The sequence below is a fragment of the Neophocaena asiaeorientalis genome, unplaced genomic scaffold (genome assembly GCF_003031525.2).
Source record: "Neophocaena asiaeorientalis asiaeorientalis breed wild unplaced genomic scaffold, Neophocaena_asiaeorientalis_V1.1 scaffold138, whole genome shotgun sequence".
NCBI classification, from domain to species: Eukaryota; Metazoa; Chordata; class Mammalia; order Artiodactyla; family Phocoenidae; genus Neophocaena; species Neophocaena asiaeorientalis.
The window spans coordinates 6,840,544-6,846,543 of NW_020172632.1; the positions used below are offsets into that span (position 1 = coordinate 6,840,544).

At 50.8% G+C, this 6,000-nt stretch overlaps 1 protein-coding gene across 1 annotated transcript in view; it reads right to left on the reverse strand.

Moving 5' to 3' along the window:
* Positions 1 to 2,265, reverse strand: part of SSBP3 (single stranded DNA binding protein 3) — a 159,723-nt gene extending 157,458 nt beyond the window's left edge. Inside the window, exon 1 of the mRNA XM_024739245.1 lies at positions 2,187 to 2,265. The gene's annotated coding sequence lies outside the window, so the exon portion shown is untranslated. The remainder of the gene's footprint in view (positions 1 to 2,186) is intronic.
* Positions 2,266 to 6,000: the final 3,735 nt, after the last annotated feature.

Below are 6,000 nucleotides of genomic sequence, written 5' to 3' on the forward strand. Positions count from 1 at the left end.
TGAGAATGGAGAGAACACATGAAAATTTGCGGAGAACAAAGAGAAAAAGAGGGTTCCTTTTCATTTTCTTAAATATTTTTTCATTTTCCCATTGCTTCTCCTTCATCCCTGCAACTCAATACTCACCCCGCTTAACTCCTTCACAATAGAGACGTTCCCTCCCCATCCCCATTCATCACTCCATCCCTCCTTTCACATGACCTGACTCTCAGGCCACATGACACCAAGTGGATCCCAATCCAGGAGAAAGGGTTTTGATCCCAAGATCTGTGAATCCTGGGCCTCAGTCACTGTGATTTCAGCTCTTGGTAGCTTCTTCTAAATGTCTACACCAACCTCAGCAATCTCTACACAAGTCTGCTGCCCTTCCTCAGCAAATTACTGAAAGAAAACCCATGTAAACTTTCACTACCACCATACTGTTCCAAGATGGCAGACCAAACCACAAATTGCCAAAGAGAGTCTCACGTTATGTACTAGAGAGCCAAACTTAGTTAAAAATTATTAACTTCTCTGAAAGATAGCACAGACATCCTATATCAAGAGTGACTGGAAATAGGTACGTCCCCCGCCCCACTCTAAAATGAAACCATTTTGCATAGCTGTCAGATACAGGCCACACAGGAATTGGCCATCCACAGGTTAAAACACACACACACACACACACACACACACACACACACACACACAGATTTTTACTAGGTAGAAAAGTCAAATTCACCAACTATTTTTATATGGCTAATGTAACTCTTAGCCTCTACCCCAGGAAACCCTGTGATCATCACCACCGATTTTCCCAGAAGAACCACATCACAAGTGAACCAGCCCTCTCACCTTGTACTACTAAAAGTTCACCAGGCTATAAGTACCATTCAGCAGCTTCTCTTTTTCAACCCTGGAGAGGGCACAAGAACTGGTCAATTTCCTCAGCATTCCACTCCAAGGGTATTAACCTTACAGTCATAGCAAAATTTCATCGCACTGAATGTTCTCAAAACCAGGGAGCCCCCAGGGGAAGTCTCTTAAGTCCTCATATTACAAGGAGAAATTTTCACCAGAAAGATACTTGTGGCATGGGATCTGACCACTTGTGAAACTCAACCAAATGGGTTCTGATCTCCCAGGCCAGTTTCAAACTGCACGCAGGGGATGCAGATGGCCCAGCCAAGTGGGTGGGCTCTGATGACATTCGAAAAACCAACTTCCATGCCCTAGAGCTTTGGGACCATTTCTTCCCACCTCATGCAGAAGTGCAAAATCCAATAAATGACCCCTTAAGTGCACATGTGTGTGCACACATACAGGCACACACACACACTTAACCTTCTACAAGACCAACAGGAAGCAAAGGAGGCTGGGAAGATCTTCGGACACTTCCCCTTCCATCCCCCCGCAGAAGATCCTAACCTGTTTCATCTGATCATAAGTCCGACTCCACCCCAACTGTAGTCCAATTTTTTTTTTTTTAAGGGGACCTTGGTGGGATATGGACACGTGACAGACACCTCTCTTACAATCTTAAGAAACTCATCCAGGGAGAATGAATGATAGAGTAGAAAGCACTACAACGTGATCAAACTATCCTCACAAGAACATTTTCAACACAGGTTTATGGACCAGCCAAGGACCTCAAAGTACACACAGTCTTAATGGACAACACAAGCCCCCCCCCATAAACAGACACATGCACCCCCCTCCAAAAAACATAATTTGGAAGATCCCTCCCTGGAAAGTAACCTAAAAATCTATTTCACCAAATTCTCACTCAAACACACCTTCTACTCCAAAACACAAGTTTCATAGTTACTTTTCATTTTTCTTGGTTGTGGTCAACTTCTTCATAAACCAGCACCAAAGAGGCTCAAGCCCCACCATCCTCCCAGGTGACTGCCCAATCAGAACATAAACCCCACATGGTTGAGCCCCGCATAACACCATTTAATTCTCCAGATAGGTATCTACACTCTTCTGCATAATTATAACATTATGAAATACCATTCACCAAGTTAGACCGCTGCTGGAGGAGAGTACGGGGCGAGGGCAGCAGGGAGGTGGGCAGGACAAAAAGAAAGGCAAGGAGAAAACAAAGACCACTGCCAGCTGGCTGTGTATTTGCTTTTGGTACTAACGAAGTTCAAGTTATCCAACCCTGCAATTATCGCCAGGATTAAAAATTTGTTACTCACGTAATCATGAAAGGCTTTTGCTTCACTCGAATGTTCACAAGTGTCTCGCCTTTCAGGAGCTGCACAGTAAAGGTCCCAAAATACGCTGCAAGTTGAAAAATAAAATAAGATCAGGTTACTAATTATTACTTGTGTGCCCAACAGCAAGTGTACAATGCACGGTGCTAACAGCACCACGTCTCCCCAAGGCTCAATCCCACCTTCCCAGTCTTCATTGGGTACACTCAGCCTAACAACATAATGGACCCAACCTCTTCTGACAGCCTGGCATTTGTAGTAAGAGTAACAGCTCTCATCCATCAGACACCTACTATGTGCTGGATGCCTCACGCCCATGACACTGCTTGTAACTACCACAGCACTGTAAGGTAGGTGATTTTATCCCCTCGTTATACATGGGGCAACTGAAGCTCCAGCAGGTTAGGGTAACCCACCCACTGATGCCCAGATGGGAGACAGGAATCTGGATGAGAATCCATGCCTGTCTCTTCTGTGCTCCGGCAACCACCCCCCACCTCCACCCAAAATGGCTGCACTTCATAAAAAGGTTAAATTGTCAAAGTCAGGACTATGACTCATACGCACAGCAAACTGGGTGACTCTGGCAATAAAGGGAATCTACAGGTTCTTCAACCCAGAGCCCACACCCCCATCTCCTGCCAACCCACCCGACTCTCAACCAGGCCCTCCCCCAAGGTGTTCTCATACAGAAACCATTCCCCCCCTGCCCACCAAAGAACATATATCAATTAACCAAAGGTTATGTTATGGATAACCAAGTATCTCGTTCTTTCACGTTGAAAGAGAGCCCTCCTCAGACAACCACCTGTCCAGCAAAAGGAGGGGGGCAGATTTCCCTGCCTAACCCCCCTTCATGATTCTTGTATGGTCACCCCAACACTTTGCATTATGTGAAAACAGACATACAAATCCTCTGTCAACCAGTAAAACCCTATACAAACACAGGGTAGTCACTGCTATCAACAAGGGGCCTTAGAAACCCTCTCCAGGTCGGGAGCCCAAGGCCCAGGGATAGGAACCCGCTTGAAGGGTAAAACGTGCACCAGAGCGGAAGTCTGACTACCAGACCAGTGCTCCTGTCACCATCACAGCCAGCCCTGCCAGTCACCTGACAAGCACCTCACTCCAGGTGCATGAAGAACGCAGCCTGGCCCTCTTCAGATCAGCTCCACCACTTCCTGCCACCCCAAAAGCCACGGTCGGTGTCAAATCACAGAGCCACCACTGCCTGCGCCCAGCACGACGCACTCTTAGTTCCCGGAGCTGAGATAAGGCTGGAGAAGTTGCGGGGGATTAAGGATAGCACAGGATAATCGGGGACTTCTGCTGACTGCAGAGGGAGGCTCGAGAACATTTCTTTCTGTGCTCTGAGGCTGCACACATCTGACTAACTTCCTCCACACACTGAAGATTTCTAACACTACAAACTCCCCAGTCCCTTCTGAGTAACTTTTACTCAAAAGCCTGAATTTCTGCAAAATCCACGGTGGACAGACCCGCCAGCTCCAGCCCCACACTCCTCTCCAAAAGCCACCCCAGAAAACCTACCACCCACTCCTACAGACAGAATCCTTACACCACACCGAATGCCTCCAACTCCGCAGGTCCGAGGTTGGCAAAAGCAATTAAAACCTCATTTTCTCCGTGCAGTTAGAACAGACACTTCATCCCCATGCATTTCAAAGACACTTGAAACAGTTACCCCAGTGAGCTGGCGGTCAGGTAAACGCGCTAAGATCCCAAGACAGGGCACTCCGTTTTCCTGAACTTCACCAAAATATCAAAAGCCACTCCGCTCTCTTTTCCTTTTGAAAAGAATGTCAAAGACTCCACCAATCGGTCCCACAAAACACCCAAGTCTTACAGCAACTCCTTCCCGTTGACCCTAAGCCTCCCTCCTGCGGGCTGCAAACCGGGAGCAGACCGGCGGTGGTCCCACCCGAACAGGGCCCAGGGGCCTGGGAGAGGGTCACAGACAAGAGAGAGCCCCCATCTACCAACTACAGGCACTCTGCCAGATTCTCAGTAAAACGAAACTTGGTTTTAGGGATACTTAGAGTAGTGGGGGGAAGGGGGGAGGTCCAGTAGGTCTGAATCAGTATCTTTAAAGGAAGTGGCAGCCCCTTCTTGCTTTCTCAGGGTGCCTGGAAAAGGTCCCCATGGATTTCTCTCTCAAGGTTTTGAGCTCACAGAATAAAAAGGAAGGGGCAGGCCAGTTGTAAAACAGACCTGGTGCCCCTCCACCCACCCCACCCCCACTCTCTCTAATTAAAGCAACGTGCAGAATTGACAAAAACCCATGCAGGTTTTTTTTTCAAGCCCATGCCCAGCGCCTCAGTGAGATGTAAAGTACAGAGTTTCCATGCAAACACCAGGCACGATTAGTAGGCTTCTCAACAGTGGGCAAAGAGGAGGCAGAAACTTAGGCACCGACCTCGTCTGCCCTTTTCCTCCTTTGCCAGTCCTGAGGGCCCCACGGCACCCTGCTCTATGCAACGCTGGGGACTAAGGCATGGAGGGACCCGCTCCAGATCTCCCATCTTTGTTCACTTGAAGCCGGGGGCTCAGAACAAAACAAACACACACACACACAACTATCACACAAACTTACCACCACCACGAGTGCAAAAACCCAGGCGGTTCTCCCAACGTGATGTTTTTTTCCCATCGAATCTAGAAAGGAGAGAGCAGAGACAGCTTAGAGGAGCAGAGAGAAGAGGTGGGCTAGGGGCTTCCCAGAGCCAAAAGGCTGTGAAGACCAACTAACAATAAATACCAAAAGGTGATAAAAATTCAAAATGGTGGCCACAGTGGCTGCTCCAGAAAACAAAGGCTTTAAGAATAGTGAGGAGGAGGGGTGTCAAGAAATTGGATGATGGGGGGAGTTCCACTCACCTCCGACAAGAAGGTCTGTGCAGATTTCTGTGCTCCTACGTGCAGTAAATATTCGTAGACGTATAAAGCTAACCTGGAAAGTGGGCAGCAGGCAGAGAGAGAGAGAGAGAGAAAGCGTCAGACCACACCGGGCGCTCGCTCCTGGACCTTGCCAATTGGCCTCCAAGCCTGTCCTCCAACCCTGTCCGTGCTGTCCCATTGTGGCCCCAACCAGAGGTGAGCAGCTAGCTCGGTCCTGCCTGGGGCCACGGGTACGAGCAGTTAGGGGGTAGGTATGAGGAAACACGTTTACTTCAAGCCGCGAGGACTGGAGAGCAGCCCCCGAACTTGAACTTCCAAGTAGCGTCGGGACCAAACCCACCTAGGTCTCTCAAACTCGCAAGCGACCCAACCCCCGAGCCTCGCTCCTTTTCCCGATCCACTCCTTGCCACCGACCCACCCTCTCCCCACGTTTGAGAGTCCGGGGAGACTCAGTCCTGGACTCTGGAGTGCTCCGCGAGCTCTGGAGAGGGCAGTAAAGCGCCGCCCTCACCACCTCCCCCCAAAACAACTGTCCCCCAAGCCTAGGGCCAAGCCGGCGCCGCCGTCCCTGCCCAACCCGGCGCCCCGGAGGGCGCGGGGCCGGCGGCGAGGCCAAGGGCAGGGAAGGGAGAGCGCTCCCGGCCGAACAAAGCCCCCGGCACGCACTCCTCACGCCGCGGGCGGACAAAAGGAGCCTTCGGGGCTGCAGAAGCCACGCGCCCCCTGCCCGCGCCCGGTGGGCAAAGTGCCGTCAGCGCGGCGAGCGCCCCGGCTGGAGCGAGCGCCCAGGCTCGCTCGCGGGACCTCGTCCATCCCTCACCGCGGGCCCCCGCGCCCGGCACGCCCCAAGGCCACCAAGTGCCCCCTCCCCCGGCG